Raw genomic sequence first — 11,012 nt, forward strand, 5'->3', positions numbered from 1 at the left:
ACACAAGCGGAGTGATTGTATTGTCACAAACAACTACATTTCCAGGGTTTTTCTGTTCACAGCACACGATTCCTGAAAATGTGGCTATAAAAATGTGGAGTTCTGAAATTGTAAGGGTCTAATTTTTCACTCTATGAATGTGTATAAAAATAATTTGACAAAACTATTCTTCTGCCTTAGTGTGCTATAATCTACCTCTTGCCTGTATGCCCGAGTAATCACCTAGAACACCATAGCAATAGTCTGCCTAGTGACCACCTGCCTACCAATGCTTTAACAACCACCCTGAACAAGCTAACCGTCACATTCAACACACTAGCAACTGGTTAGGAACCAACTAGAACACCGTATCTGTCTGTCATTAATGCTGTGTATCCAATCTCAAAACCTTTTCGTTTTCTGTCTTCCAGTCAATTCCAAACCATTTTTCATACTCATTCAAAAATAAGTCATTTCAGCAAACTGTAACTGTGGTAATCATGTAATTCATGGGCATGTTGTGATCAAAAGCAAGCAAGTAACCAAACAGTGCTAAAAGATCAGTACGAAAGCTTGTCAAATACCTGCATGTGTCTGTGACAGAACCACCAAGATGAAAACAACGCAGTTGTGCAACAGCCCAGGAAAGAGAAACATGAGAAGAAAACAGTGGGAGGGAAGAATATGGGGCAGTCACTACAGGATGTTTGGGAAAAGAGGTCAAGAGGTCAAGAGGAAAGAGGAAACAATGGGCAAATTCATGAAGAGAAAGAAAGAGCAGAGCAGATCTGTGAAGCACAGAAGCACATTGTAAGGCATTCCTCAGCTAAATGTGAAAGATTCAGAATGTTTTGGCAAGAAAGAAACACGAGGATTGGTAGGAGAGATATGGTAACTGTTAGAAAGAAAAGAAAGGAATGGAATGAGAAAGCAGCTCTTGAGAGCTCCCAAAAGATAACAGCTGGTTCATATGACAAACTATCCGGATCCAGATGTATCTCACTCTGCTTTACTAAGTCCAGTTTGTGAGTCTCATTTACATTTCCATAAATTCAGATTTTGAAGTAGCCTACTTTGAAACTTGTCTTTTTTATCAATTGTTTTGTTTTCTCATTGTCAGACAGGGTGGGAGTTCCCAGAATTCCAGTTATCATCACTAGCACTACATGCTAGTGTGCTGATGCTTCTTCCAGCTCACTTTTCAGATCCCCAGTGAAGACCTTGTCTCCTAGACGGCCACCGGGATAAGACTACAGGAAAAAGATGAGTCCTCTGCACAATCTGACTTTGCTGCAGCCTGGAATTGAACTGCTGGTTTTGTCTGGCCAGAGGAGAACTGGCCCCCTGACTGAGCCTGGTTTCTCCCAAGGGTTTTCTCCATTCTGTCACTGATGGAGTTTTGGTTCCTTGCCGCTGTCGCCTCTGGCTTGCTTAGTTGGGGACACTTCATTTCCAGCGATATCGTCGACTTGATTGCACAGATACAATTTAAACTGAACTGAGCTGGATGATGACATCACTGAATTCAATGATGAACGGTCTTTAACTGAAAAATGAGTGTTTACTATTGTCACTTTGCATTGACACACTATTTTCCTATTCAATACTGTAAAGTTGATTTGGCACAATCTGTATTGTTAAAAGCGCTATATAAATAAAGGTGACTTGACTTTACTTTAGAACAGTTGAATACCTCACAAGGCCTCTCTTAGTGTGATACTCCCAGAGTTTAGTGCAATATCTTATAAATTAATATTACACATAATATTGTCTCCAACTACAAACCCATACATTTCAAACTTCTTTTTTTTTTTCAAGTATTTTCACAAATGTAAGATCTGTGTTCTATATTCCAGATTTTTTTTTTTAAGTTATTCGATTGCTTTTGTGAAAAACAGACTGAAACATAAGTCACTATTTGAATCTGTCAGCTGGCAGTTCTGATGTACTGTATGCATCATATAACTGCAGCAACAAGAGTGTTAAATAAATAAAATGTGCAGAGCTTTGGGTGCCCAGGACCGGAGCTGAGAACCACTGATCCTATTCTCCTCCCTCTGTAAACGCATAAACAAACAAACAAAATAAAGCACACCATAGAGTGCTGCACGGATATTGGTAACACTTCATTATAACTTTCAATACAATTCTAATGTCCTTACTTTCATTTCAATAACTAACATACATACACTATAAAGCTTAACAGATTGTTAGTTATTATATACTCACATAGCTAGAAATATGAGACAATGTGCTTTAATTTTTATAATGATTCTATTAATAAAACTATTGATTAACAGATCATTATTTTATGTAAATTGAAATGCTTTATTAAACTTAATTATCATTATACTAAATTTCATATCATTAAACTTTCAATTCATATGATAATTCATAGGAAACTCTTTAACACATAATTCATATGCACTCTTTAACAATCTTCATATGATTTTGACAGATGGTTTACAATAATTAAAAGCTTCATGAATAAACCATTAACAAACATTATACTAGCAAAAGTGTTGCACATTAAACAAAAGCTTTTGATCATTGTAAGGCAAGGCAAGGCAAGTTTATTTGTATAGCACATTTCATACACAATGGTAATTCAAAGTGCTTTACATAAAATAAAATAAAAACAATAATCACAACAATAAAACAAGGAATTTAAAAACTTTGAAAATTATTTAAAAAAAATTGATTTAAGAGGTTTAAAATGAATTTAAGAAAACGATTATACATATAATATAGTGCAATCAGTTCGGACATCGCACAGTGCTCATTCAATAAATGCACAGCTAAACAGATGAGTTTTGAGTCTGCATTTAAATGTGACTAATGTTTTAGCACATCTGATCTCTTCTGGAAGCTGATTCCAACTGCGGGTGGCATAATAACTAAAAGCACATTCCCCTTGTTTTGTGTGAACCCTTGGTATTTCTAACTGACTCGATCCTAATGATCTGAGTCGTCTGTTAGGTTTATATTCAGTGAGCATATCTGCTATATATTTAGGTCCTAGGCCATTGAGTGATTTATAAACAAGTAAAAGTACTTTAAAATCAATCCTAAATATAACTGGAAGCCAGTGTAAGGACCTGAGGACTGGTGTAATATGCTCAGATTTTCTGGTTCTAGTCAGAATTCTGGCAGCAGCGTTCTGGATGAGCTGCAGCTGTCTAATGGTCTTCTTGGGAAGGCCGGTGAGGAGACCATTACAATAGTCCACCCTGCTGGTGATAAAGGCATGAACAAGTTTCTCCAAGTCTTGACTGGAAACAAAACCTCTAATTCTTGCAATGTTTTTGAGATGATAGTATGCTGATTTAGTTACAGCTTTGACATGACTACTGAAACTAAGGTCTGTCTCCAGAATCACACCAAGATTCCTGACTTGATTTTTAGTTGTTAGACCCCTAGAGTCAAGGTATGCATTCACCTTGAGAACTTCATCTTTGTTTCCAAATGCAATGACTTCGGTTTTTTCTTTGTTTAACTGAAGAAAGTTCTCGCACATCCAACTGTTAATTTCATCAATGCATTGGCAGAGGGAGTCAATGGGGCTGTAGTCATTTGGAGATAAGGCTAGGTAAATCTGGGTATCATCTGCATAGCTGTGATAGGCGATTTGGTTCTTTCTCATTATTTGACTTAGTGGGAGCATATACAGGCTAAACAAGAGCGGTGCAAGAATTGAGCCTTGTGGGACTCCGCATGTCATGGACATCCACTTAGACTTATGCTCTCCTATACTCACATAATAACCTCTCCCTTCTAAGTATGACCTGAACCATTTAATTACCATGCCAGAAAGCCCAACCAAGTTTTCCAGTCTCTCTAGTAGTATGTTATGATCGACAGTATCAAACGCAGCACTGAGATCTAGTAGTACCAGCACTGATATTTTGCCAGATTCAGAATTTAAGCGAATATCATTTATTATCTTAATGAGTGCTGTCTCTGTGCTGTGATGCGGTCGAAAACCAGATTGAAAATTGTCCAGGTATCCATTTGAGTTTAAGTATTTGTTCAGCTGATTAAAGACTACCTTTTCAATAATCTTTCCTATAAAAGGAAGATTTGATATTGGTCTATAGTTGCTCAATATGGTGTTATCAAGATTTCTCTTTTTCAGAAGGGGTTTAACAACTGCAGTTTTCAGGGAGTTTGGAAAAGTCCCAGAAAGAAGTGAGGCGTTCACCACTTCTAAGAGATCTGCTTCCAAACAGTTAAGCACCCTTTTGAAAAAATATGTGGGAAGTGTGTCAAGATAGCATGTTGACGATTTAAGGTGCTGTACTATTTCTTCCAAAATTTTGCTATCAATTTCTTCAAAAGCAGACATAGTATCTTCTTTTTGATATTGTGGTCGAATATGTCTAACCTCTGCATAACTTGGGGATGTGCTAATCGCCTTCCTGATATTATTGATCTTCTCAGAAAAGAAGGAAGCAAACTCATTGCATTTGCTGTCGGAGAGCATTTCACTGGCAATCTGATTTGGGGGGTTTGTCAGTCTCTCAACAGTAGCAAAAAGAGTGCGAGTGTTGTTTAAGTTACTGTTTATAAGGTTTGAGAAGAATGACTGTCTAGCTTTGCCTAGTTCCACATTGAAAGTACGAAGGCTGTCTTTATATATGCTATAGTGTATTTCAAGTTTCGTCTTCCGCCACATCCGCTCAGCTTTTCTGCATTGTCTTTTCATACTCTGAACTGCTGTTGATTTTCTCCAAGCTGATTTCTGTCTGCCAGTCTTCCTGCTGACTTTCAAAGGAGCAATGTCATCAATAACATTCTTAACTTTTGAGTTAAAGGAATCAAGGAGAAGATCAACAGAGTCTGCAGAAATGCTTGGTGTTAAAGATATAGCCTCCATAAATAGCACACTAGTGTTTTCGTTAATGCATCTCTTTCTGACTGAGACCGATCTAGATTCAGTGGTAACAGAGATCAATATATCAAAGAAAATACAGAAGTGATCAGATAGTGCTACGTCCTTAATAACAATGGATGAAATGTTTAGACCTCTACTGATGAGTAAATCTAGAGTATGTCCCCGATTGTGTGTGGGTTCATGCACATGCTGAATCAGGTCAAAAGTATTTAAAACAGTTATAATTTCTTTTGTAGTTTTGTTTTCTGCATTATCTATGTGAATATTAAAATCCCCTGCAATAGCAAAACAGTCAAACTCTGAGGAAATCATTGATAGCATTTCTGTGAACTCTTCAACAAAGGCTGGAGAGTATTTTGGAGGCCTGTAAATAATGATAAACAGAATGCGTGGAGCACCTTTCAACACAATCCCTAGATATTCAAAAGACAAGTACTGACCAAATGACACTTGCTTGCATTGATAGACATCTTTAAATAGAGCAGCTACACCTCCACCTCTCCTAACAGTCCTGCAAACACTCATGAAAGTGAAGTTAGGAGGGGCTGTTTCATTGAGGACCGTTGCACTGCAGCTGTCTTCTAGCCATGTTTCATTTAGAAACATAAAATCCAGGTTGTTTGTGGTTATTAAGTCATTGATTAGAAATGATTTATTTTTTAGTGAGCGAATGTTTAAAAATGCTAACTTGATGGCATTGCATTTTGTCTCAACAGCAATATTAGTTTGATGCATAACAGGCCGCAGATTAGATAAGTCAGCCGTACGGCTTAAGAAGGCCTTAGACTTTCTATCACGTGATAAAACAGAAATAGAGAAAACTACAGGCACACTGGGTTCCCGCTTGTTCTGTAAACATTTGTGAATGTTGCTGCTATTATAGCGGGGACCCGACACATATCACTGAGAGCTGCTATCAGTTGTTTTTGGTTCACCTACAGCAGATGGAGGGTTTGGGCCCTGGCGTTGTGGCAGCAGCCGGAGAGCTCTCACAGGAGGAGGAAGACGAGCTGGCCCAGCTCGTTCACAGGCTTTGGTGGTTGTGGGGCCCACCGTTTTTTAGTTGATATCTGGGGGCTTGCAGCAAAAGAGTGGGAGAGTCTGGTCCCAGCATAAACCAGTTCCTCCATTTTCTGTGAGAAGCTTAGAAGTGGAGATGTTGGAGAGAGGGATAATGTGTCTGGTGAGCAGGGCTGTGGCTCTGTTGTTTCCGGTGGCTGAAATATGTTGTCCTGGCTTCCCTGGCTGTTTTCCAGAAAGTCATCCTTGGATGCTGAGTCTTGGAGCTGTTCTGATACATCACAGTCTGTCTGTGATGAGCTCTGTGGGCAGGGCTCAGCCGTGATGGTGTCCATGAGCAGGGCTTGTTGTGGCTGCGTGTTATCAGTGTCCTTGTGGGATGTGTCAACCACATGATGACTCGGAAGCTGATAAGAAGTCCTGTGGTCACTCATACTCTGTCCAGGTGTGTGTGTGCAATTCAGGTTGAGTAGTTTGGCACACACTACTGAAGGATGACGGATGGAGAAGTAGATGTTGTCCTTTAGCACTCTTGCACCAAGTTTGTTTAGGTGGAGGCCATCCAGTTTAAACAGTTGTCTATGGCCCCAGAAAAGATTGAAGTTATCGATGAAATTGACTCCTTTTAAGCTGCAGATTCTTTGTAGCCATGTGTTCAGCCCAAGCAAACGTGAAAACATATTAGTTCCTCTTGCTGGGAGTGGCCCACTGATGAACGACTGAACTTTAAATATTCAAAGTGTTTCAAAGAGTTCACTGAAGTCCTTCTTAAGGAGTTCTGACTGCTCTTTCCGAATATCATTCTTCCCCACATGGATGATGATTCGATTTGCAGTCTTGTGCTTCATTAGAATTTTCCCAAGTTCCTTGTTCAAATCAGAAACTGTTGCTTGAGGAAAGCAGAAAGTTGCTGAATTTCTGCTACTGATGTTTCTGATAATGGAGTCGCCCACTATCAGAGTCCTGGGCTCGGCTGCGCTCTGAGCTGAAAGCCGCTGTCTGCTCGACCTTGAGCGTCTGTTAGTAGCGATGTTAGCTGCTGGCTGATCCGATCCATGTTTAATCACATTTGGGGATTCCTCACCCACATTCATTAATGCTTCAAACCTGTTCTCAAGATGTATAGGGGGTGGTAGAATACCAGTATTCACAAGCCTTGTCATAGCCGAATCTGGGGTAGAGGATGCTACGGCAGCAATACGAGAAACTCGTGACAATCTGATGTCTCTACTGCCTTTGGGTATCGCTCCCTGTTTGTGCCATCGATTAGTGTGACAATCAGTTTCGGCTTATTGCTCTACACTTGGTATAAACTGTTGAGATTGTCTAGGTTCATGGGACTCACCGGCTGTATGCTGATGGGGTCCGTGACGACGGTCTGCTGAGTGTTCTGCCTGTTTTGGAAATCCAGCAAGTAACTTTGTTTCAAGAACCGTAATCCTTTGTAGAAGTTTGCAGTAGTTCATGCAGCAAGTAGATTCAACAGGAGGCATTTTCTTTCTCTTCTGTTTGAAGGTGGGCAGCTGTGTTTTCCCTTCTCCGGAATGTAAGCTGCTGGCAGTGGGAGGCAAAAGTCTTCTTTTTCGTGGTATTATTCCAGTCCCAGAGAGTTTTTAGTTTTAGTGTTTAAAGAGTAGGTGAGAATTACCAGCGTGGTGTACTACTTCTCGCATGCGTATAGTTACGTCTGAATATGTCTACTTGCCTACTATATACTTTTAGTAGTGCATAGGATATCTAAGTCCACTAAAGGAGGGAGGTAATTTTCTCACCTAAACTCTGGAATAGTCTTCCTGATAATGTCCGGGGCTCAAACACACTCTCTCTGTTTAAATCTAGATTAAAGACACATCTCTTCAGCCAAGCATTCGCATCATGAATCTCAATCTCACCCTTGTTCCCGGTTAGATCAGATAAAAGTCACAAACATACTTTTTGCTTGAAACGTTATGAACAGCAGCTACGCTAATTCTTTTCTATCTGGCTTTCTGTTCCTACCCCGGGATGCCCATCTCGAGGTATCTAGAGATTACACCAGCTTCAGCGTGGATCCAGCCTCATAGAAAGACTTCAGATGACTCAACACCTGTGAAGAGATGATGCTGACCCCCTGCGAGGACCCCAGATGACGCCGACTTGAATCGACATGCACAGCTGCCAAAATTTCTCTATATTTTAATCATGATCACACTTGTAATAATGGCTTTAATGAGCTTCTGCCTGAAATTAATTAATGTTAGCTAACTGTATGATTCTATTACCTTTATTGTATTAACTGTTTATTTGTGAAATTAACATTACTTGGACACATTCACTTCTGATAACAGATCACTCTAAATTGTAATGTAGACACATGCATTTTCTGTAAAGCTGCTTTGAAACAATGTGTATTGTGAAAAGCGCTATACAAATAAATATTAATTGAATTATATAGTAGGGGAAAACAGTATGTGAGGAGAATAGTATGTCCGAAACCTCAGTATTCATAAAAGAGTAGGCGAGCAATCCCCGGATGTCCTAATGCTTCAGCCAGATTCTCCCTGCGTTTCATTCGGAGGGGCTCATCCCTACGCCCTAATCCCTTCAAAGGCTTTACCCTCCGGAGTGAGAGCTTCGAAGGGATGAAGGGTGTAGGGGTAAAAAAAAACTATTTTATTTTGGGGGAATGCACTTCTGTGTCACCTAAACGAGACCCCCAATTGTATTTTACATTAAATATAATGTATATTTGAATATGTAATATAATGTAATGTAATATGCATCTGTAATGTATATTGTGTCTATGTATTTGAAACATTTGAATGGACTGATAAAGGAAGCTGTTAAGTATTTTTGTGGAAGTACAATGTCGTTTTGACCATAATAATGTACCAAATCTAACTCGTATAAATACAGTACATACATTTATAGGTGAAGTCGAACTCTGTGATGCCAAACAACTTCCCTGTGCAAAGGATCATGGGAGCCCGAAGTGTCCATCAGTTGTACCCTTCGACATCCTTCATTCCGAAGGGCTCTTTGAAGTGGCCAGTTTTGAGCGCTTCGGTTTGGAACGGCCCTTCAATACGGCGGCCATGATTGTTTTCACTCCGAAGTGCCCTTCAGAGGGCGATATATCCCACTTGCATTTTTGTAGGATCTGAACTGTCCACAGACTGGTGTGAGCACTGAAGATTCGGTAACACTTTCTATGAAGCCCGTATTTATAAAACATTATAAAGGTATTCTTAAGGCATTATATTGAATGAACAATGCATTATAAAAAAAAACTTAATATGTTGCATCATCTCATAAATAATCATATAACAGTTTTAATGTATTACAATACATACAGCTTTTAAGAGTATGATGATTTATAACAAACAATGAACATGTTGCATCCACTTAAGTTACAATGAATTATATTTCCCATAGTTATATTATATTATAAGTCTCATATCTTGCCATTGTTTAAGATCTGCATAATAACTTAGTACATCTTTTAAGTTTTTACTGTAAAATGACAAATACAAAGTCTTCACGAAAACATCCAAAAGGCTTTATACTGCGATCTTATTATTTATAAGTGGTCTTTGTCTGCTTTAACTAAAGTAACTTCACACAGAAACAGCCATAAAATCAGATATATCAGATCAGATGAATGTGTACACATTTGCTTTGAACTATTTTTATTGTAATATCAGTATGGTTATTTTGATGGTAGCATTTGGACAACAGTTGATAAGTAACTCTGCGACTACATGTCAACTAGCAGTCATTGGAGTATTGGTAGTATGTCTGCTAAATATCTGCTAACACTTTATTATATATATATATATATATATATATATATATATATATATATATATATATTATATAGTATATATATATGTATCATGATACTTGAGATAATGATTCATAAATTAATTTAAATATTTATAACGTGATGAATATTGTGTGAATATGAGTGGTGTAATGTACAAAAACACCCACACATGAATTGTAAAACATGAATTGTAAAACGTTTTAACCTGTGTAAATATTTTACCGATAGTCGTGCTCATGGAGAGCAGGCACATGAATGTTTGGAGCAGACACAGCGGCAGCCAGATTGTTCTTCTACACTTGCTTCAAGGTTGTGGGGTTCAGGGGGGCCATCATCATGGTCTTCCTCATCATCTGACTCAACGATGTCCCCATTGAGAAGAGCGAGACTGTGAAGCACAGCGCAGTAACAACCTCAGTCATGTCGGTAGGGCCCTGAAGAAAATAGGCTCGCTCCACTAATGGCACTTTTCCACTGCATGGTACGGCACGGTACGGTTCACTTTTGGGGGGTTTTCCACTGGCAGAGGTGTAAAGTATTGGAGTAAATGCACTTAGTTACTGTACTTGAGTATCTTTTTGGGTACTTTGTAGTTGTACTGAGTATCAAAGATATTAGCAACTTTTACTCTTTAAATTATGGAGGAAATGATACTTTTCAACTAAATTAAAACGCCAGTAGGTGCCAGTAGTGAGCGTTTAATGAGTGAGTCATTGAGTCGTTCATTCAAATGATTCGTTCAAACGGCAGATTCATCAGATGTGTATGCATGGGCTAATGAAACTTTGACTCAACTGATTCGTTCAAACGGCAGATTCATCAGATGTGTATGCGTGGGCTAATGAAACTTTGACTCAACCGATTCGTTCAAGACACGGAATCAATCAGCAATGAATCGGCTGGTTGCTGTGAGATGCGCTGTGTTTCCGCCTAAAATGTCGGCACGGTACGGTTCACTTTTGGGGGGTTTTCCACTGGCAGAGGTGTAAAGTATTGGAGTAAATGCACTTAGTTACTGTACTTGAGTATCTTTTTGGGTACTTTGTAGTTGTACTGAGTATCAAAGACTTTGCTTATTGAACTGTTTATAGAACTACTAAACAGTCGTAATGGTGAAAACGTTGTGTGATGTTGCCTAACTAACTGTATTGTAAATATAAAAACTTTCCGTTTTGAATTTTTACCTCAGGATGCTGAGTTTCTTAGTGTTGCGCGTTTTGATTTCTCCTGGAGAGGCTGCAGGAGCCTCGCCTCAGCAGCGCAACCTTATACTGTCAATAGATACATTATATACATTAGATACCCACTATTCGC

The 11,012-nt window shown here is 38.9% G+C and overlaps 1 protein-coding gene across 1 annotated transcript in view; it reads right to left on the reverse strand.

Moving 5' to 3' along the window:
- LOC107574395 (membrane-spanning 4-domains subfamily A member 4D-like) overlaps positions 1-618 on the reverse strand; it is a 4,129-nt gene extending 3,511 nt beyond the window's left edge. Inside the window, exon 1 of the mRNA XM_016260832.1 lies at positions 564-618. The gene's annotated coding sequence lies outside the window, so the exon portion shown is untranslated. The remainder of the gene's footprint in view (positions 1-563) is intronic.
- Positions 619-11,012: the final 10,394 nt, after the last annotated feature.

Source organism: Sinocyclocheilus grahami, unplaced genomic scaffold (genome assembly GCF_001515645.1).
Source record: "Sinocyclocheilus grahami isolate Dianchi unplaced genomic scaffold, SAMN03320097.WGS_v1.1 scaffold2210.1, whole genome shotgun sequence".
In the NCBI taxonomy this organism is placed as follows: Eukaryota; Metazoa; Chordata; class Actinopteri; order Cypriniformes; family Cyprinidae; genus Sinocyclocheilus; species Sinocyclocheilus grahami.